This window comes from Hypomesus nipponensis, chromosome 1 (assembly GCF_054491055.1).
Source record: "Hypomesus nipponensis isolate SF chromosome 1, ASM5449105v1, whole genome shotgun sequence".
NCBI lineage: Eukaryota > Metazoa > Chordata > Actinopteri > Osmeriformes > Osmeridae > Hypomesus > Hypomesus nipponensis.
The window spans coordinates 6,732,920-6,756,283 of NC_140361.1; the positions used below are offsets into that span (position 1 = coordinate 6,732,920).

General features: G+C 44.2%; 1 long non-coding RNA gene across 1 annotated transcript in view; it reads right to left on the reverse strand.

Moving 5' to 3' along the window:
• Positions 1–606: 606 nt before the first annotated feature.
• LOC146302216 (uncharacterized) overlaps positions 607–23,364 on the reverse strand; it is a 44,978-nt gene continuing 22,220 nt past the window's right edge. Inside the window, exons 3-5 of the long non-coding RNA XR_014755996.1 lie at positions 20,608–20,704; positions 18,718–18,794; positions 607–801 (exon numbers count right to left, since the gene is read on the reverse strand). This is a non-coding gene — a long non-coding RNA (uncharacterized LOC146302216). The remainder of the gene's footprint in view (positions 802–18,717; positions 18,795–20,607; positions 20,705–23,364) is intronic.

Sequence of the window (23,364 nt, forward strand, 5' to 3'; positions counted from 1 at the left end):
GACAGTGTGTCCATCCAACACAGAAAACATGTGATAGCTGTACGCTTGATTCATGGGGCAGCACAAGCTTGATTTGAGGATTGACCTGTGAAACCCACTGAACGTCGCGTCAGGTTGGTGTTCGTTTCGTTTATGGACAAAAGAGGGGTAGACATGGGTCTGGTTTTGTCGCCGTGATAACCGGGTGATGTCCAGACCACCTGCAACCCATCTGTCCATCCAGGTTTCACAAATGGTGTGTTGCGACACCTTGACATTGTCGTGGTCGCTGGTGAAAAACGATGTTGCACTCCATTAGGCCCCCGCCGGCGAGGCCTTCTCGTCCCATTACGCTCGGCAGCGTGTCCCGCCATGTTACTGCAAGCCCCATTGCCGTTTATTTCACAATCTGCCAGATGAAACGCCTGATATTAACAATCTGCTCCTTCACGTCTCCTCTCTTTTTCTCTTTCTATCTGTCCTCTCTCTCTCTCTCTCTCTCCCTCTCTCTCGTCACACATCAACTCTAAGCTTCAGCCTCCTCGTCAAACTGTTTGTCATGTTGTGTCACGTTTCACAAGGCAATTATGAGAAAGAAGCTTGTCGACAGGTAATTTGAGTCATCAGTTCCATTTGTTATTTACAATTGTCAATTAATACCACCCCAGCTAGCGTCCGTGGTCGCTCTCACAGCCTGTTGTCAATTACTCTTCAGGCCACCTCCGTGACCTCATGGCTGGAAGGGGTGGGCGGAAGGGAGGCGAGGAATAGGGATCCTCTGGGAGGGGAGCCTTCCGAGCCATCTGCTGATTTCTCTATAGCCTGCCAGAGAGATACCGAGAGAGAAGGATAGAGATGGATGGAGACAAAGAGAGAGACCGACAGAGACAGAGAGAAAGACGGATAGAAACAGAGAGAAAGAGAGAGACAGAGAGAACGAGAGATTGTCAAACGAGTCGTGGTACTCCGTGATCTTAAACTTCTACAACGGATTAAAGCCCTGTTTAGAGTTCTCTCAGTTTGCCCTCAGTGTCATTTTATTTTAAGAGGAGAAAGTGAGTGAGGAAGTGTTGACCTTAAAGGATATGGAATTGCTGTTTGCTACAACGAGCACCTCGACACATACAAATTACGAGGGGACTTTGGTTTCTATTGTTCCGGGTCTCTCAGGGGGTATGTATAGTGAAAATATAAAGACATGTAGAACCTGGATGTGAAGGGGTTGTTAAGGAAGAACACATCATTTGCAGCAAATGACCTTGGGGTCCAAATGTCAATAGACTCATTGTTACTTGTCAATTGACTCGTTGTGTGTCAAGCCTACATATTAGAGCCAAGACTCAAGAGCATTATGTAACAAAATTCACATTTCAATTATCTTGGTTCTTGAGACCTTATTGGGTCACGCAATTTAAATTTTCATATGTATGTAGCAGAGTTTTGTAGTGAAGCAATTATTTCATGAATGAATCTCACTAGTAACCTAGGAATTTTGGAGGGAGGCTACTTTTACTGCATCGTAAGTAACACTTTGAGTTATGTTGTCTACTTGAGTGCCAATATTTTATGCTATATACTGGGTTCATACAAACAAAATGTAGTTCTTCTAGAATTATAAAACAAGCAGGATCTGCACAAAAAAACATGGAGAAATCCTCATCGGAAAGCTAAATAACGTTGAGAGGTCATGATTTAAAACCTTTGAGCCACATATAGTGCAACTTGACTCTAAACCGGAACATATTAACCTCCCCCTGCCTTGTACTCCACACCAACCGATCGCTACAGAACATGTGAAAGCACAGATCTCCTGGGTAAGCAAAGAACGTTGTCTACAGCGATGCCATTGGCAATCTGTTTCTTAGTGCACTGTCATTTCAGATGGAAGAAGTGCCCATGACCCATAACAGGATGAGAGCAAGAAGGGTCACCAAGGTCTTGTTTGGACCTGGGTGTCACAATCGGGCTTTGAGGGAAACTCTTGCATTCACACATCATGAAGCAGCTTGGTAGATCACTGTGCCTGTATTCTGTTGTAACACAGGTGACCTATGCTTTTCTCCTGTCCTACTTTGAAGATTGACGATTGCCTTGGCCGTTGAGAGTAATTCAAAGAAGGTGTTGAATGCGAAAGCTAGAGAACGTGGGCGATGGTCTTTGGCGTCAGATTTGTTAACAATTGACGAGTGAATCGATTTTATTTTCTCATTGATTGTGGGCACAGACTGAGGTCAGATTCAGTCTGTGCCCACTCGTCTGCTCTGATGAATAGCATCTGTTGGGTTCCTTTTGTGTCCTTTGACTACCTACGTGGTCAAACTGTACCGTGACTTGTTGTCAATGACACTGTGGATGGCTATTGATTGCTGGGTTATTGCCGCCAGCTACATTCATTACATGTATGGGAGAGATGTAATCAAAGATGGTAACAAAGGTTAGAGCTCCACTTGACAACTTAAAGTTCACATGAACAAAAATGTAATGGAATCATCAGATTGTAAAGCCAGTACTGTATTTCACAACTGGATAGATATGTAGACTTTAGGAAGGCCTATTCATTCCTTCTTCTGGTTAAGAAGGAACCAAAATGTAATTTTTAGCTCGCTTGTCATTAATTGTATCTTTGTTTAGAAATACCTTGGCTCATAAGACTATGATACTTTAGCTTAAAGGTATACTGGGATTCTCAGAACAAGTTATTAATGATATAAACAAATTAAATATCATTTGAATGGGTCTTTAGAAATGAATATACTCATTCAAACGAGGTCTCGGCTTCGTACTAAACAGCATGGTGGAAGTTGGAGACCTGGGGTGCAGTTCCCGATAACGATGGATCGTAGCAACGATCGAGCAAAAAACTAAACCCTCGATATTTCTTACGTGCGTTTCCCAAACATGCTTGTAAGGAGAAGGGTAATCTATGCGCTATAAAGAGCTACGAATTTTCAACAGACACTTTAGCTATGATGTCTTTGGGAACGGCCCGTAAAACTAAGATTCGTCCTACGATGGATTCTACGATCGATTTAGGCTTACGATGCTTTCGGGAAACGCACCCCAGGTTGAGTAAAGGTACATTGCAAGTATGAACCCTTGCTGTACCAGATTCACCTACAGCCAAGGAGCCATTCAAGGAAAAGCAACTCATCCTGTTTCCAAATTCAGAACATGGCTTTCCGACCATTGATCCTATTCTAATTTTCTACAAGTTGTGTTGATTCTATCGATGGGTAATGTGACCAAACAGTTTGACAAATGAAAATAGAGATGCAACCATCTTGGCTCCTCTAATCTGCTACTCTGTATTGATATATATAAACCCTCTCCTGGACTTCATTTGTTCTTCTGGCTATTAATCCACAGCGAGGCATTCTCCATCCTGGGGGCTTAGTGGGCTCTTTTCTCTCCTTCCTGGTAGGAGATTGGGAACGCCATAGGGGGCCAGGAGATCCTGCAGAATACCAATTGGCTGCACTGGAGGGGGTTGAACCAGGGATCTTGATTATAGATTTTGCTTGAAATGTGTTTTGTGTGTGTGTGTGTGTTTTAAAATCCGCTTTCCTTCTTCTCTTCTCCAGATGAGTGTAGGGTTGAGAGAAAAGTGGCCTCTCGCAATTGCAGGAAGTAACGTTGTCATCAATTTGGGCCTTTCACTGATCCAAAATCGTGGGGCATTGTGGGTATGTATCGAAGGGAGGGTGTTTTATAGATGACTACAGTATTTCTGGTTTTCCCCACTCTGGAAGCCTAAGCATGGTGAGAGGTGAATTGCTTTCCTCTGGCTATAGTCTCAGTGCAGGGCCTCTCTGCAATGTGATTACCCCTCAAAGTAAAAGGGGTTTGGGAACAGAGGTGGAAGACAAAAAGATGTTGGGAGGAGAGGATGGACCATAATGCCATGTATTTTTTGAATTTATTGTCTAAAAATGTCCGCCAATTAAAGGATTAGGGCTGTAGTAAAATAAGCATTGATGTGCAACTGTTTTTTGTTCATCTGTGTTTAACAACTTATACAGCTTGAACAGGCATGAACTTGTGTTTTTACAGAAAGGGTCAACGTACACATGCATCGTATGATCAGCAGACCAAGCTCTGACAGGCAGATGGTTCCCAAAAGACAACACACAACAAACATCTTGTGATACGACTTATAGGAACACCTCTGCCATACTCTGATATAAGTGTGTGACGTGTGAACACCTCTGCAGTGTATTGTGATAGACAGACCACAGATGTAATCATGCATGTAATGTTTGCTGAGGTAAGAGTAATGTGGGGATTGGGGTGACAGCAGTCCAGCTATGGGTCTGGGCAAGGGGATCAATGATGATCACTGTAGCTTCCCCCCGTCACTCATCGAGCCCCTTATCTCCCCCTACCCTTCATTCATTCACTCACTCACTCACTCACTCACTCACTCACTCACTCACTCACTGCGTCATGCAGCCATGTGCATCAAAACAGCAACACTGCCACCTACTGGTCAGATGACCTTGCTCTACCTTTCTGCACTTGAAAAAAAATATTACCTTGAACCACTTCTGTAACCCCGTACCCTCCAACTCCCCCCCCCCCCCCCCCCGACCTACCCTCGGCTTTCCATTGATTTATACATCTTCTTCAGGAGAGGACTCTTTTTCGTGCTGCAAGTTGAAGTTTGACTTACCTTTGTTTGCCATTACAGGGGAATATCACTGACAGGAGGGACAGAATCACTGCCACCCCGGGCTCGTTACTCACACAGAGCCATTTCACAAGTGCAGAGGATTCACCGTGAGATAGTGCTTCTGGGACCAGCGGTCTCTACAGCCATCCAGGGAGAGGGGTAATTATCGGTTATGATCACGGGGAAACGACAAGAGTTCATGTGACAGCTTGTGTTATTTTGACACTCCATAACCCCCACCCTCCCACCCCCCATCGCTAACCCCCACCCTCCTCCTTCAACCCCTGAAAAGAGTGGTGGGGGTGGGGGGGTGCAAGAAAAAAGTGTAAGAAAAAAAAGATGATTAAAAGAGTGTCTGCCCTCCTTGTGTCTTTGGAGAAGGATTACAGCGGCTGACCAAGAGATGCATGGGTGACATACTAGCAGTTGCTAAGGATGTGTCTTGACAGCAGACGATGGTGAGAGGCTGCGAAGAGGATGGATAAGAGCGTCTGGAGTGGAGGAGGGAAGAAGGGAGGGCGGGTGTTAATGTTTGAGCCCCTCCTGTTCCCTTCTGCATCTGATGATACTGGAGGAAATGCAAATGAAGCAACAAAAAAAAGAGAGTGGTTGCATGTACAAACAATTATACAAACACAGCAGTGCCATAATGGCCACAATGCGGAGCGTGGTTAAATGGCTGATTATGATAGCAACTGATAATTTAATGGGTGCATTAATCTAATTTATTCGCAGCATGCTAAGACATTTTTTACATGAATTAAAGTAATAAAGTAAATTTAAATAATTAAAGTTCAGTGAAACAAATGTAACCATAGCAATATTAAGAATAACAATGGATGAAAGAGGTTTGTTCCTCCTCCTAGTTCGTGATCCGGCTGGTCAGGAAATCACCGGAACACAAAACAAGCTGGCTAGGCAGGCAGTGCAGCTGTGGCCCCATCTAACCATCCCAAGATGATTGTTAATTATTGTCAACCATTCTACAATTCAATGTGGGGAATTTCTAATTAGACCACAAAATGTCAGCTTCTCCCTTACAAAACAGTAATAGGATTTCAGTGTTTCGGGGTCCCCCAATTTCCACCGACACACTCCTAATTTCAAAGTTAACTGTCCATGGATTTGATTCATAATGAATTGTTCTGGTATTTCTTCACTCTACATTCAGTGTCTGCACGTTTGCATGTTTATTCCAGCCTCGCTGTGTGGGGCTCTATTTGTGCCTCAAAATAGATGACAAACATTGTTTTTGATGTGCTAGGAGGCCATATTCAATACAGAGAATCAGGGGCTGGAGAGAGGAGAGAGACAGAATGTGAGTCCGTTCTGATGAATTAGGAATGTGTGGGAGTGTTGAAGCGGCCCTCTGCCCAACAGGCTCCCCAGTTGATAATCCTGGACCACAGGGAGAGTGGAGTGAGGGCCAGCTCTGCTCCAACACGTGTGCTGCTTTTGTGATTCCGTTGCTTTTCTTTCTATAGTGCTATCTAGGGCAACTGTGTTGTAACAGAGATCCACACAAAGATGTTGATTTTTTTTCTTCTGTGTGAAGTACATAAATCATTTCCAAACTTATGACTGTGGATGTTTATTCCAAAAGTGTCTTTGTCTGAACAGAATGGGATTGGTTCAATGCCGTGTTTGTTTGTCGTGCCTTCCAGTAAGAAAGATTTGTGTGTTGCTTGACTGGGTCAATTAAGTTCAGAAGCTGGATATTCAAATATTTATCCTTAACCTTGTTGTCCAAAATGATTAAAAAAAACACTTGCAGGGTATTTTAGATGCACATTCGCGTAACGCTGAGCGGGCTGTATCTAGGAAACCGCGTCATTAGTCATCCTAATGACAGCGTCCCTAATACTTAGCAGGGGCTGGAAGGCAGGTGGAGAAGGCAGGCTGGGCAGTGTTGGGGTGTGAGTCCACAGCGGGGCCTTAGCAACTTGCCTGCGGTCGGCGGTTCTAATCAGGGCCTAGTGGGTATGGGGAAGTGGGGGGGAGGTAGAGCTTGATGAAGAGCTCCTTGTTATAGTTTTTATGAGTTTACCACTGTCCTGTCTCTGCACCTGGCATTTATCTCTCCCCCGAGGAGCCGCAAATGATTCTAAATTAATAAGCAGACGGACCGCTGACCGAGAGAGAGAGAGAGAGGGAGACACAGGGAGGGAGGGAGGGAGAGAGAGAGACAGAGAGAGATGGGGAGGGAGAGAGAGAGAGGGGGGGGGGGGAAAGGGACAGAGAGAGGCAGGGAGAGGGAGAGGGAGAGCTGAAAAGGAGGAGGTGGATGGACACAGGCTGAGCATCTGAATCACTCTTCTAATGTACCTCACAAGGCTGAAGTACTTCCGTCTAATTGCCTTCCTATCTAAGAAAGTATGTCCAGTCACGTCAAAACATAAAAAGATAACATAAAATGTACATTATCCTGCCTGGTGTTTGTGGACCAGGTCCAGTTCTGACAAACAGACTGTAAATAGACAAGGGAATCACGTCATTGCAAGGCAAGCAAGTGTATGGACGACTATTGAAGCGCAGCACACTAAAAGACTGAGACTAGCTGAGGAAGCTGTAATCTACTACAGAGACCCAGCCTTCTCTTTCAATTCAGAGAGAAGGAAATTGGAAGCATACACATAAGGCCAGGCGGTCTGCCTCTGTCGTTCATATCTCGCTGCCCACCCTTCCAACACTTCAATTGTTTCAGGTGTATGTAGGTGGGCAGTCAGTGGGCTTGATGAGACCTCAGTTTAAACAGCATGTGGGCATGCATTTCAATAAAGCGGCTGGCCTCAGCCCATCCAGGTGCCATTTGTCCCCTGCCCACCCACGGCCCATGCTATACCTCCAGCCACCCTATACTGTACACCTACGCACACACGTGCAAGTGTGTGCACACAGTAATGCAAACACACACACATGCACGACGTACACACACTTGTACACACACACACACACAAGATATTCTAATCAGAACTGTTTCCATGGGCATCCTGCTCTCCTTACTGTTTTGCATCCAACTATAAAGGTAGAAATATCTGTGTGTCTGTGGTTTGATTATCTCGTGAACTGGGCCATGTCAGCAATGCCAGCAACCAACATGTTGAGCTACACTAAGCATGGAGCCATTGATCTTGCTAGAGAAGAAAAAAATGCATTTGCTGCCAAGGGGCACTGACTGCATGCAGTTGTGTAAAATACAAGGGCTAATATTGGCTGCACTGCATGTGTGAAATGTTGTGTAATTAAATGAAATAATATGTAATTGGAGTCATAGAATTCTTGGTCTGACACCTGCCAAGATCTAGAATTGTCTTTTGTAGGATAATCATGTTACTGCTGTGATGTGATACTGTGTTTCACCGATCTTACAAGTAGGCCTACTACTGTTGGCTCATGCAATACGATGTAACTTGTTCGTGCATGACTTCAAAGATACGGCCACATGACGTAACCATTCGCAGTGGAATTAAGTTAAGTAAGTGTACATCCACACTACCTCATTAGCAGTTTCCAACGTGTAGGAGTTAAATGGGAACATCCACGTATAGCTTCCTGGAGCTTGCTGAGAGTAATGCGTGTGTTCTGTGTGACCGAGGCGATGTAAGATTTAAACCAGTTTTTCTCGAACAGAGGACAGCACCTCTACTAAGCTAAAGCTTCAGATAGTTACCAGTGACATTGTGTCAACCACCTCTCTCATCGATGGGTGAACCGAAAAATGCTAGCCCCATGAGATGGCTATCGCTATCAGCTCCACCAAGTGACACCACTGAATGTGAAGGACCGCGATTTAACTACTCCTAGATGCAGGAGATCTATAGCCTACCCCACATCAGCTACATTAAAAGTACATCTTAATGAGTCTCCTCCGCATTAAAACAGGTCACAGTGACAAACACGACGGGTTGTCGTGCAATTGTTTCAATTCTCACTTGCACTATGGTGAGCAAGATGGTGAGAGCGAGGGTACAACTCCTTCCTCTCGCGTTGGAGCTGACACGGGAGTACACACCTGCACAGCCGGAATTATGCGCCGGAGCGCTTGCTCGCACATCTGCTGAGGAAGAGCAAGGAATTATTTATTTATTGCTGCCAATTAAAACTTCAGGAACAAGAACACTTCAATGAGAATATAAATATCAAATAGAAAGCCTACATGAGTATTTAGGCATGCAATCTGGTCGCTCTACAGTCGAGGCTCAGTGCAAGAGCACTGGAAAGAGACGGGGAAAGGCAGGAAGAGAGGAAATGCTAAGATCTTTTGTGAGCAGAGGAATCTTTTATTTCTTCACTTCGTCACTTGTTCTTTTCTTCTGCTCCTGGGCGTAAATGTGATTTCTAAGTTCCCCTTTTTTCAGGCAGTGTGATTTCCTTTTATTTTTTAATATATTTTTGGAGGGGTGGGGGGGGTGACTGAATTTCCGTTTGACAGACTGTACTACCACAGTGGGCTAATCGATTGGCCTCACTGGTGTCTGCAGAGGCTAAGTATTTTAGGCCTTACCCTCAGGCTTGTGGAGAAATGATTGTGTGGCATTTGTTAGGCTCACCGGGGGACTGACAAACTGTACTGCTTGAGCGAATATGGATTTTGGCACCATTGGAAGGGTGTCCAGTTCCACATAGAATGGGAATGGGGAGTCACAGAGTTGTGTTGGTGGAGTACAAATTGAGACCTGGCCCATTCCAACTTTGTCACCTGATCATTTAACGTACATTGAGCTTTGGTCGTGACTATTGCATCTGATGTGACTTGAACTGGAATGATGATGTAAATATTGCTGGAACCTGCACAAATTTTAGCGGTTCTGTGTAATAGTTTGGACATACTCAACCAACTGTATAGAATCACATAATTCCTCTCATGGTGGCCATCAATTATCTTCACTACAGTATCTGTATCATCAGTCCATGTAGAATGATTTACCACTGCCAATCTGCAAGGAGGGAACGCAGCCGAGGAAGGCAGTATACTTTTCACTTGAGTTAATCCATCAACTCCATGATACTTTTAAGGATAAGTGTCTACTCTTGCACATGATCCCAGATTCATTTGAAAGTCATTACTTAATTAAGTAGATTAGCATCGGGAGAGCAAAAAAGTATTGAGAGAGAGGAGGTAAAAGTATGAGTAATTTCAGCAGGAACGCAAATGTCAAAAATCCACTTTTAAAAATACTGAATCCTACATCAACTTTAACCTTTAGCGTGTGCGTGTGTGCGCGCGTGTGCACATGTGTGAAAGATTGAAGCAGTGAGAAATAAGGAGACTAAATCACTCACAGTCCAGTGGCACATCTGTAAAATTAATAGGAAACCTTTGATAACGAGGCTGACATGTTGGCAGTCTGCCACCCACTGCTAAAGTGCCCTCATTACCTTTGACATATGAGCTGTGATGCGTTCCCTGGCACTCCTCACAAACTGGAGCTTGCCCGCAGATCCCACTGACACGTCCACATCATCAGCATGTTCAATCCGATATCCATCCCCCCCCTTTCTCTCCCTCTTACGCGAAAGATGGACTGACGCAGAGACGCAGGCGAGAGATCGAGAGAAAGAGGGATGAGGAGAGTGCAAGGCGCATTTGTTTGCAAATGACATATACACATCAGCGCCCTCTCTCTTCCCCGCTATGAATGTCTCTACCTTTTAAACGTGGAGGGTTATTAATCCAGGGAGGTATTTATGAAATGTCAGTCTCCCTGCATGTGTGTGTGTGCGCGTGTGTAAAGACCGTGGCGGGCCTCGTCTCCTAAGCCCCCTCGGCGGTGCCTCCTCTGCCGTCCCCAGCAAGGCGAGAGGCAGAGCGCGCCGGCGTACATCTGTCACGCTGCCGCGACAGAAACGGCGAGCACGCGCCGAGCTTAAGATGATTTATAGGGCTTATTTCTGAAAATGGTAAAGTGAAATTAATCACGCTCACACCTGACGGCACTGCTCAGTGGTGATAGATGACGGGCTGCCAGTGAGAGACAGTGAGCCATCCATGAAGTGGCCGGCGATGCGCTCCCTCCTCACACAGGCTGACCTGGGGTGCACCGCGGCCAGATGCCCCTTCAGGAGGCTACTGTCGGTGGAACCAGACCGGCCCTGTCCCCCTTCTCTCTCCCTCCCAAAGGAATACCTAGACAGGAGCCTAATGGGTGTGGGACAGCCTGCCAGGCAGAAAGAGATTGGAGTGGAGCTTACCTTATCAGCAGGAGCAGGGGTTGGCGCTAGCTTGGGCTGGGGGTAAAGCTAAACACTAAAGGGGAGGCCAAAACCAGGGCCATGGCAGGGGTAAGAATATGGGTAGGGGCTGGAACTGGGGCAGGGGTCAGGAGGACTGGGGCAGGAGGAAGAACAGGAGCTGAAAATGGTGAGACATCCAAAGAGCTGCGGTGTCTAAAATTCCATTACAAAACATTTTGGCCTAGACCATCACAAAATAATCAGAGTGAGTATAATTTTAAATGAAGTGGAACTCTATTGGCAAAGGTCACACCTTCACACATTTTCTAAAGTCTCCGGAAGCGATCAAACTTCCGCTCTGATCTGCAGAGACACTCTAGGCTGAGTTCAACAGTTAATTATGTGTTTCATTAGAGTTTGATTCTCATTCGAATGGAAAATGACTGACATGAATTATAAGTCAGCAATGGCTTTTGCAATATCTGTTGCATGTGTTATACATGTCAACGTATTTACTGCCTGAGGAATAATGTTGACATTAGCCCGTTTTAAGTATTGTATAGGTGCGTGCAAGAAAAATGACCCTAAAAACAACGATAGCAGTCACCTATTCCATTATTTCACTCTCTGCCACAGAAATAAATAATCTTTGTCCTTGACCACAGGGTAATTAATAGTGATGTTTAGCAGGTCCATTTCAACGCACCCGCTTAATCTAATTTTGTTTCCACTCTGCGATTTGTAAATTACTACAAAGTGACGCACCATTTACCACTGTCTCAATACACGACAATGGTAATTTTTCTTCCTGTATAATTCCTTTCTTTCTTTCTTTCTTTCTCTCTCTTTCTTTCTCTCTCTGTCTTTCTCTCTCCGTCTTTCTCTCTCTCTCTGTCTTTCTCTCTCCGTCTTTCTCTCTCTCTCTCTCTCTCTCTCTCTCTCTCTCTCTCTCTCCTTGCTCCTGTAACGTATATCTCTCTCACCCACTCAGTCCCGCTCTCCCCCTCTCCTTTTCTCCATTACTCTTTTTCCCAACTCCCATTCCAATTTAGCCACTCTCTGAGCCACTGAGACTCAACACATTAGAGCTGCGATTTTACAACTTTCCCAGAAAACACAAATGCCTTTTCCACAACCCATTATTACTGTAAGCATTTATTTCCACACAGTGGCACCTTGACATTTGAGAGAGGAAGTCGAGAGGAGTCGAGGGATTTGCAGTGCCGTTCTGTATAACTTGTAAACATGCTAATACTGTAAATGACAATTACTAAACAGCTGTCACTGGTCTCATTCGAACTAGAACTAATTTGTCAACGCACATGTGCACTGTACTTGTAGTCACCTGATTGCACTTTCCACACTTCTAACCATTATCTCTCTCATCACTACAACTGGCATAATTAGTGAATCATAAATCAGATTAAATCTGACATCCAGGTATTACCAAGCCAATGACAGTTGACACATGGCATGATTTCATGTCAAGACCTTCTCACAGATGTACCACAGATTATGACAACCAGACATACACATCCTCTGAAGTATGGTGTCTTTATTTTCTTGTCAGAAAATATATTATTGTTGTTTTACTACTCACCTTTAAACCTTGAGGGAGTGCTGTGAGAGTAAACTTTTGCTTTGTCCTCGCATATGCAAAGTATATGGCACATGGCCATAAACTTCTTACTTTTATTTTTTGCGAGAATTAATGGACCGATGCAAAGTGTTTGAACACCCTTTTTAGCCCGTGGACGAGGGGCCCTGACCCAAACGATCGTCCCAATGTCAACTAGGGTGGACTGTCATTTTTGTACATGTCACAGAAGACTGATGGAGCCTGACAAAACTGTGCAAGTGAAAGAAAATACAATTAGCAGGTCCACTGGACAGGGCAAGAGGCGTCCATTTATTTAAGCTGGAAGGCGACAGCTCTGACTGTGGCAACTCTATCTGTACCTGCTACCACAGGTGACTGAAACCAGGGGCCTTGTGGGACATTACTCTTGGATTTTCCTATAACCATCTTCCCGTCTTTTGGCAACGATGACTACTCTGTATTGCAGCATACCAAGGCCTGTTGAACTACATTAGTCTCAATAATAAACAATTATCTAAGTAGTTCTGAGGTTGGCAGCCGGCAACTGGGGGATGGCGCTAACTCCGCTAAGTACTGTCAGAGCACATTGATTGATGGGAGTTTTCTCGTCGGCAGATTCCGACAGGGGGTTTCGTGTTATCCAACTACAGCAATACCGTCAAATCAATTTATTTGAGAAAGCTCTCCCCTGAGAGAGGGGGAGAGAGAGAGAGAGTGTGAGGGAGCGGCTGAGAGAGTGAGAAAGTGGGAGGGGAGAGAGAAAAAGGGCAAGAGAGATTGGGAACTAGATTGAGAAAAGAGTGAGGAGAGGGAGGGAGAAAGAGTAGAAAAGTGCTTCCACCAGAGCTGTGGTACTGGCAAGTCACATATCGATTATTACGACAGGGCTGTAAAACAAGGTCCTGCCAAGCTGTGGCCATTGTAAATGACAGCGTGGGGAATGCTGGGTTGTTATTTTGTTTTCAAAGATTCTATTTCAGGGTCAACGGCAGTGGACACAACGCTCCACTTTAGAGGAAAAGCTCCTCAATAGAGTGCCGTCTCAGATAGGTCAGAGAGGCGTGCAAGTGTGTGTGTGTGTGTGTGTGTGTGTGTGCTAACGTGTTAGTCTTTGTGTGTGAGCGTGTGCGTGGGTGTGCATCCACACAGTAGGAAGACAGTCCACTGATGCCTCTCTGGGACGGTGAATCGGCCAAATGAGAGTCTGTAGAGGACAAAGCTGAAATTGACAGATTTGTCAGTTCAAGATGAAAAGAGTTGGAGTCGCTCAGTCATAAAACCTCTCTCCCTCTCTCTCTCTCTCTCTCTCTCTCTCTTTCTCTCTCCATCTCTCTCTCCATCTCTCTCTCTCTCCATCTCTCTCTCCATCTCTCTCTCTCTCTCTCTCTCTCTGTGCCACTGGGGAGAACAGTTGAGAGCGAAAGGTCCACCTTGTATGGTGTGTGGGAAACCTTAGACACCTTCGTAAGTAAAAGGACGGTGAACCCAGCAATTAGGCCTACCAAGACAGGACATAGTTGATCTTCCCTTTGTTTCAGAATGTTACATAAATGTTACATGTTTTTCACACCCAGACTGGCAAGTTAGAGCCAGTTACTACAGCCATTAACTCTTCAACATCACTTTGGAAATTGTACCTTTTGACCTTTCCCAACAACCATCTTTCAAAAGGAATTGTATCAGTATGTTTTTCAGAGGTTCACTCTAAGCATTCACAACTGTAAGTATGATTGTTATCTGTAATATGTGGCTCGCGGGAAGCGTCCAGCTGTGGTAGTGTCCCTTATAAATTGAGGTCATTTAAGTTTGCTATACCAAAATATATTTCATGTTTCAAACAGATGTCTTCACATTGTTCTCTAGCCAGTTTTAGACTACAGTGTTTTCTTTTTCTTTCTTTCTTTTGCGTCTGATGGGACATCCCTTGGCTGGCATACAAGCCGCCCTCTGTCCTCTGAGGCGAGGAAGTTACAGTAATTGGCACATCCTGAGGCGGTCGAGCACTGAAGTTTGGTTTTGGATGAATACAGTATGATACATTTGTCAATTTAGCACCTGCAGACATTGACCTGCCGTTTCTTATCATGTCTAAATAACCAGTTTGGTAGGTTATTAAAGTCAACTCATTAAAGTCAGGATAGCTAGTTAGGAATCAGCAGGTAAGATGAGTGAATGTACCGATGCATTCCGAATGCATTTCTTTGAATCATTGGACTGCCAAATTGTTTATGAGTTCAGTAAAGGAATTGTGTAACCAAATAAAAATTGACATTTTATGAGGTTCTCCTTTACAGTCTACGTTGTAAAATAATTTCCCCTTTGCTTGTTAATGCACGACTGATTATCTCTTCTCTGGTTGAACATTACTGCAGTAATGTGATTTCCGCAGTAAAATAATTAACTAGTCATTGGTCTTTCCTTAAATTGTTTAACTCTGAAGAACTGCTTTTCAGGTTTTTGGGCCTTCACAAGACTTGAATGAAAACAGTCCAATGTTTTTAATATGCTCTATTAATTTCTAGTTTATTTAGCCTCATAGAGGTCTTTTGGGTTGCTATGTAGCCAGGACCAAGGGACCCATTTACAGTAAAGGAGCAAGCGTAATTGAACAGAAAAAGGTTTGGAAGTCCATCTCATTCGAGACATCAAATCTAATTATTTAATGTCATCTCATTTAGCAGTCTGACATGAACTCTCCCTTTTGGAAATATCATGCCCATGATTGATTTGTCCAGATTGAAGTTGTATTAAAAGTCTGTTTTACATCTCCCTCAACACCCCTTTTCACAGCAGGGAACTTCCCCCTGCCCTTTAGGTGTCTTCTGCTGTGGCTGTACGGATGAGGGCAGAAGAGTGAGGCAACAGGGAGCCTCGTTGGGGCCTTTGGCATATTCACGTGCTTCTTCCCTCTTTTTGACTGGTCAGGGTGGCTTTGGCCTATTATTCACAGGCTCCATTCATTATGACCGAGAGGAGCTTTCGTTATTTATACAGGTATATCGGTTATTCCAGAGCACTGGGCCATACCTCTCCACCACAGTGTCTCGGGGATTGTTTAAGAGATCCCTTTTTTCTCACTTTGTGTTGCCTCCTTCTCTTTATCCAAGCTTCTCTCATTCTTTTCTTCCTCTCTTTCTTTGTCCCCCGGCTGATTTACAAGGCCTTTCGAACCCTGTGTGTTCATGCTCTCTAAACTCACGCTATAAAAACCTTGCATTTCAAACAGGCCAGGTCCCCATCCACATTGCTGTCTACTTAAATGAATGTTAGTCCAGTATTGATTAGCATTAGAACCCATGAGCCGGCTTCTTCATTTGCATGGACCAAGCAGAACCGGTCATGACAGACGGAGAGAGGAGAGGGGTGGGGTGGGGGGGGGGGGGGTGAATCAAAAGCACTGTCTCTCCATAGGAACCTCCTAATAATCTCCCCCATTATTTCATGTCCTAATTTCACCATTCTGCCCTGGAACTCATGCGACGAACTGCAGTGTGGTTTTGGAGGTTGTGGAGGATGAAGATGAGTGCAGATGCATGAGCGCTCAGCCGGGCACCTCACAGGGTGAAACCAGAGATATCATAATGGGACCGAGCCAGGAGCCATGTATGTCGTGCAAACGAATAATTGCTCCTCTTTCAGGAGGGATCTCTAATTGGCCTGGCTGTGGCTGGAGGTAGTGGGGGCGGTATTGTATCGCTTTATGCATGTGGGCATGTCTGTGTGTGTGTGTGCGTGTGTGTGTGTGGGAGTTGTCGAGCCTCCTCTGCATCCGTGTTGCCCTGGGAGATGTAGTCCAGGAGCTTGTCTTCAGTCCAGGGATATTTCACAGACACACACAGACTCACACATACACACACACACAGACTCACACAGACACACACACAGACTCACACAGACACACACACACAGTGCCAGCCCATCCATGCAGGTAAAATCTGATTTTATCATTACAGTAACAAGAAAATAGCGACCCTTGTGTTTTTGGTCAAGCCTACAGCTACTGCTCCAGTACTACAAATGTATGCATCGCATGCTAATGCTAATATATACATGGCTTATTAAAGTATTACAAACACACACAGCAAATATACTGTAAATTCAGAGTATATACTGTAACATACAGTAGCATATAGTATACAAAGTATATACTATATCTCAAATGCAGGTAATCTTACACAAAACATTCTGTATGTTACAGTTAAAAGTTGCTAATAAGTAGCGTGTAGCTTGTCTACAGTATGTGGTAGCAGTTGAGATGGGATTTGCTCACACAATCAGCCCAAACAGGAGCAGATTAGATTAGTTAATTAGCAACATATCGGGGAACAGATTTTGTTCGGAGAAGGTGTATGAGGGATGAATGCAAAGTGAAGTGAATCACTTCCTCGTGCACTCGGCTCACGATATCAATGCAGTAAACTGTGGCAGAGCGATTATCTTAGCATTCAACCCACCCAAGTCCCTCCATAACCTCAAAAAGAGAGAGAAACTCAGGCCTAATCCTGAAATTGGTGTTTCCCCATTCAAATCCCAGCCTGGACTTCCCAGTCATTCCTTGTTATAATACGTTGGCAATCTCTGTGCAGGGATGTGGCAGGTAATTCAGCTGTGTCCACAGAATCTCCTAGGCTTCTTTGGCACAGAACGCTCCTCTGATTTTGCCTGAACATTCAGGGTTCAGCACCACACACAAGCATCACACAAACTTTAAGGATGGGAGAGTGTGCAACAGGATGGGGATGAGTGCGTGCTTTGGGGGAAGGGAGGCAGGCTATTTGCTGTTTCTACAACACCTGATGCAAAATGATGACCCAGCTGTTGGTTTGCATAGCACTGTTTGAGTGTGTGTGTGTGTGTGTGTGACTGTGTGTGTATGCAAAGCCCTGTGTGTGTGTCCTTGTGTGTTTGCCTACACGTGCACGTTTCCATGTGCGGCTGTGTGCGTGCCTGCCTGTTTGCTTTCCAGGTGAAGGAAAAGAGACGGTTTGGGATAAGAGTTTATCACCCAGACAGACAGAGAGACCGCGCTTGTGATTGAGTGCAAGCCCAGGTCGCATCAGTTGTGGCTTACAGGAATAACGACTTCATCAGAGATTACCTAGTCTCAGCATCTATCCAAATCCTTTTCCAAATCCCCTCTACATCCCACTTATCAAGCTGAATGTGGCGCGCGGCTCTCGTCACTGTCCTCGAGCTTTCCCCATGCATCTTCGTGTGTAAGTGTGACTCACTCGCTCAGGCTTGTTTAGTTTATTATGTTTCTCTTCATTCCATTTGGAGACATTAGAGGTGTTGTCTGAGGTGTTTCTTTCGCAGACTTAGGAGAAAGCAAGAAATAGCCAGTGGGTTGTGTAATCAACTCAGTCTTTTCTAAGTTCAACTATTACCCACCTGCACTCCCTGTTTCCTTTTTGAAACCCTGTCCATTTCTTTCAGCAATCTCTCAAAAAATCCCTGATCTATCATTGAAGCTGAGCATCAACATGCAGTCTTGAAAGCTAGTTGGTGCTCAGCATCATTCAGACCCTGCAAGGCTGCTGCAGCACTGAGGTCATTTATTTTTGAGGGTTGTGTGCGTTTGAAGGACCACTGCTCGGAGACCATTGACCGTGATCTTGGCTGATCGAAAGAACTCAAAAACCATTACACGTGTGCGTATGTTTGTGTGTGTGTGCAGAGATGGAGGGGGTAAGAGGGGTTGGGTTGATGGGGGTGATTTGGGTTGGAATGGAGACGGTTCAGGATTTAAGATTTTAAGAAACAGCAAAAGAGTAATTGTTGTCATATACCAGACCAGATGGGGAAAAAAATGAAGAGAGTTACAGTGTGTCAGGTTGGCTTTAGTGAATCTGTGTTTATCTCCCAAGGCAGAGACCGCGTATGTAATGGTTTTGTTATGAAGAGAAAACCAAGACAGTAAACCATGGACACATGACGTTGCCATTGGGAAAAAACAAGACTTCAATAAAAATGGCTACATTCATACCGTGCTATACAACATTTTCTTCATATTTTTGTGATATCATCCGCACATATTTGGGCCTTTTCATAATAAATCTCAAAGCTAGCCCAGCACAATGTATTTGTATTGGAGCTTTGTATAACTCTGGCAGGAGAGTGCAATATTCTTGTGTTATTCAGACATTTCCTTTAGACGGTTGTACTGAACTGAACTGTATTCAGCTTCTCATGGCCTACAGTTGTTCTCCATCATACAGTCTCCTGCCACCGTATTTTACACTGCATATTCCCAAATTAGATTAGAGGATTTGCCAGAAAGTGATAAACAACTGACCTGTTATGGAGATCAATCACTGCAATAATGTCCCTAACTCCCCTCTTGAGAATGGTGGAGCGGCCCATACCGACTGCCTGTAGGACAGGAAATATTCTTTGTGAGCGAAGGCGCCCAGCAAAAACAGAGATCACCTTTAAAAGATAACCCAATAGTCATCACATCAATGATTTATCATCACAGAAAAAAAAAAAAAACTGGTGAGGAATATCCACTTACAAAGGGATTTCATTACAAAGTTCATGCGGAAGACAAAGATGAGGAAATAAAAGCATTTCACGGTCAAAACAGGAGGAACTCTGAAGCCGCCGCAGAGAGTCAGAACAGCACGCTCGCGTTTTAAGTGGGCTGGAAATTTACCGTTGTTTGAAAGGTCACTGTCTGGATGTGGCAAGCTGCTGGGGAGATGTAAACGACCCTCCTTATCAAATGTTAATGCTGGCAACCTCAGCTCCTCCCACGCCCCTCCAGACCACCACACACTACATCTGGCACTGAAGCAGCACTGGGAAATACGTCTTAGAGTCCTTTCAGGTTCCATGGAAACAAGTAATTTAATTGACATGAGAAATCTGGGGCTAATTGCGTCTACTTTTTCTATTCTTTTCTCTTTACCTCTTGCGGGGGGACATCAAATAGAGAGGTTCTTTTCTAAAGAGCCCTAATAGAGCCAAAGGCAGAAATTCATGCGATATCTCCCAGGCAAGTTGGATGTCTGTTTTTTCTGCTGTCGCCTTGGTGACTTAGTGATATCCTCTGCAGGATTGGTGAAAACTCCAAGGCCTGACTCATTCAGTGCGCAAATGGTCTCATTTGAAGGTCTGGAGGCTGGTATGGTTCACACAATATCAATCCTCACTGGGCACCAGAGGACTTCAGTGACACGAGCCTTCACTAGTGCTCCACTGGCAGCAGAAGGGGTGAAGTAGTCTCCTTGTGTACCAAGAAAAATCACTGGAAATCATTAACATATTCTCAGAGTGAAAATAGTCCTAGTGATGCATTAGGATCAGGAGGTATTTTTCATCACATTGTTAGACAGAAACATTACTCTCATTAGTATGTGTGCCTGCCAACTGTTCCGTGAGTTTAGCAAATATGAATATTTATTTCAAAACATCTTTCGTGGGTTGATATTACATGGATCACATTATGGTGCATTATGTTCTGTGTTAGGCTGCCTCAAGACCAATAACGATGTGGCCCTCACAGTCATTTACTATCTTATGGCCCATAATACCCTGTGACGGAGACAGAGAAATTGATTTAATCTAACCGTGGTTATGAATGTTAATTTCCCTGTGAAATGAATGGAAACTTCACCAGGAACTCACCAGGAGCAAAGACACCCTTGAAAATCTCAATATTTTATAAACAAATGTATTATTACCAAACCGAAGAAGAGTATCTAATGATTTGTTGTGGTGATGTGATCATTTTTATTCCAAATGCACCAACTAGGCAAAGCTAGCTGTAAATCCCTGAAATTATTCTCTAATGATATGTTCTCCAGTCTAAGTTTAAAATATAGAGCTTGCACACTTTTTCTCCTTCGTCCTTGAGGGCTATTAACAGCCAGCTGATATTAATGGGGACAAAAAAAAAGATCCTAAACAAATATATGGCTAACTCTTTCTGGGTCCTCTCTAGGTTTGTATTTACGAGTGCCCCCAGACACAGGGAATACTAATCATCCTCCACGGCCTGAACTTCAGTGTGGAAAAATAGAAGTAACAGTGTCGGAGATAATTACACATGTACAGACGGTTGTCCAAACACAATTGAGCTGTAGAACATTAGGAAGGGGAGGAGCAGAGACCAATCCAATCCACTACCTCCTCTCATCCTCCCGTCGCAACACAATTGTGCAATGCAGTAGTTTTTTCTCACCCTGTCTTTTGACTCTTGAAACAAGAAGACTGCACCAGTTTGGGGGATGAATAGTGTCTCTGAAACAGATAGCTCAGGCCACACTGCCCCCCGGAGGCTGAAACAAAAATAGCAGCAAAATGAGTCAGTGCAGAAACACCTCTCTCCTCACTGAGCTAGGACACCAACTTATTCATGAAACACTGCATGAATACATACATATGTGATGACACTCAAGGCCCATGAAAAATACAACTGCCGTAACATGACATCTGTCCAGCGATTGATTTTATCAGACATGTGGCAGCATATGAATAGAGAATGGGAGGTGTTAAGCTTGATATGTAAACATTATTTCCCCTTTAACCACTGAGGCCTCAGCCCCGTTAAAATATTTGGCAGTGGTCCACCAGAGAACCAAATTTAGAGTTCATATGCGGGGAAAGAGAGAGAGAGAGAGAAAGTGAAAGAGAAGGAGAGTGAAAGAGAAGGAGAGAGACAGCGGCAACTAAATCATTCCAGCAGACAAATATAGATTTTCTGTCGGTGCTTCATTGTAATTGTATAGGCTTAGGCCATCTCTGGGTTATAGGATGTAAATGAGAATCTCAAAGCTACCCAGAAAATGGAAGCTCAGGCTATACTTCACTTTCTTTTTCTCTTAAATGACCTTCGGTGGACCACTGATGGAAACAGACGAAGGATAGAGAGAAAGAAAGAAAAAAAGGAAAAGAAAAAAAGGAAGAGGGGGAAAAAAAAGGTTAAACAAGTAAATATGTTGGCACAACATACGGAATGGTGGAATTGGTGTACCTTACTTTGTTTGCTCTGATCGACTGCAGGTAAACACCCTCCTCCTGCCCACCTCTCAATTGGTACTGTCCAAGAAAATAAATGATCCACAAGTGCAGCCACAGCAGGGTGTCAGAGTTAACTTGGGTCGAGTTGGAGGATGTTTAAAATTGTATTCTCAAAGGTCACGCTCTCCTTTCTCACAGTCTCGCCTGTCACCCCAGCTTTGTGCAAGGAATCCTGCCTATTGATCTGCTCCTGCACAACACCGTCCCTGCATGGTGAGTCGTTCAAATCACAGCGTGTTAGAGTTCTAAGGGCCCACTCTGGGGCCCAGGCAAGCACAAAGCATTTGATGGGAGCCGGTGGTGGTGGTTGGAGGCTGGGGGGGTGGTGAGGGGAATGTGCATTGGAAGGTTTGGAAAAGGGAAAAGGGGCATTATCTGTCGTATGAACGGTAAATTGTTTACTGGCGGAAACAGGTGGAGAATAGCCCCCTCCCTGCTCCCTATAGTTACATAAGGCCTCCACACTAAGCTGCTAAAAGCCCAACGCCTCTCCAACACTCCCACCAGGCCCACTCTTCCCCTTCTCTCAGCCTTCCTTTTTACCCTGGTCTGTTAGACCCAGGCCACCGCAACCAGCGTCCGCCTGTGCTTCACCAACTCTGTCACTGCTGGCCCAATATGTTGGCTCAACGTTCCCTGTGAGATACCCCAGCCTCAAAGGGAAGTCCTGTTGAGCCTTTATCTCAAAACCCAAAGTATTGGTTCTTTTTTTTGTTGTAAAGGAAACAGAGAGGACTCAACAGAGGGAGGAGGCAGGCCACCTATTACTATGCCGAAGGCTGTCATTTTCATTTTCGTGTACCCTTTGTCCACCCATTGACCTTTTAGAAAGCACTCATGTGCTATGGAATAGCTGCCTGAGTTATATTTTTACTTACAGTGATGTATGGGATAATGTGCTAAGCAGGTAAATGTCATCTTTATTTGGCCAAACCTATCAATAAAGTTGTTATTGATCCTGAGTTTATCCCTCCTCTATTCCTTTGAGGAGAAATTAATCAAGTTGTTGGGATTTGTGTGGTCACCATAGATCTTTTCGAACACCCCTTTAGGTTACAAATAGCCCAGGCAGAGGTTGAGATAGTACTTTTGAGTCCCTCTTTGCCTTGGCAGCTTGTTTGAGAATTAGACATTGATCAATTGCTATGGATTGTATAACAGCACAAAGATAGAAAGTACTTTTACAAAACAATTCCTGTGAAAACTCGAGGAAAAATGTGTAAAGAAAAGAGGAACTGTCAATGAATATTGAAAAACAGTCTTGAAACATTTTGCTCAGTTGCTTTTGATAAATGCCTTGAACAAACATTGCTGATGGTTTGAAGAGGACAAATCTGCTATTTTTCAATCAAGTATTTGGTTGCATATTTGAGTTGTTTCAAACGAGTGACTGTCCTTAACTTCAGAGTGGAGTAAAAAGGACAGCTTTTGAGATATCAACACACAGCACAGCCTTCAAACTGCGAGTCCATACAAATGTTGACCATTGAACATGTACCACAGTACAAAACAATATTATGGTGAATCTATTTTTTTGAGGGTAAACTCTGTGACCATTTGTTATATCCAACTCCCACAGTGCCCTTGAATGAAGTTAGATGCAGAGATTGCTGCTTAAAGGACTATGTGGAATTCTAATTATCGTGCACCTTGCAGTCCCATTTATCCATCAATGCTCTTCTAACACACAACTCAATATGGCTTGAGTGCTTGGCTTTAGACTCAGTGCTGGAAACTAAACAGAAACACTGTTTTTGATCGCCATCCTGTGGCGATGTGAAAAATAAACACAGCCATGTACTGCCTATGGATGATAGAATTGCCATCTGAGAGTGAATGCGAACACAACAACATAGATCAAATACGTAATGTGATTGTTGTAGCTGTCAGTGGTGTGTCACTTCATGTGAGGATTTTC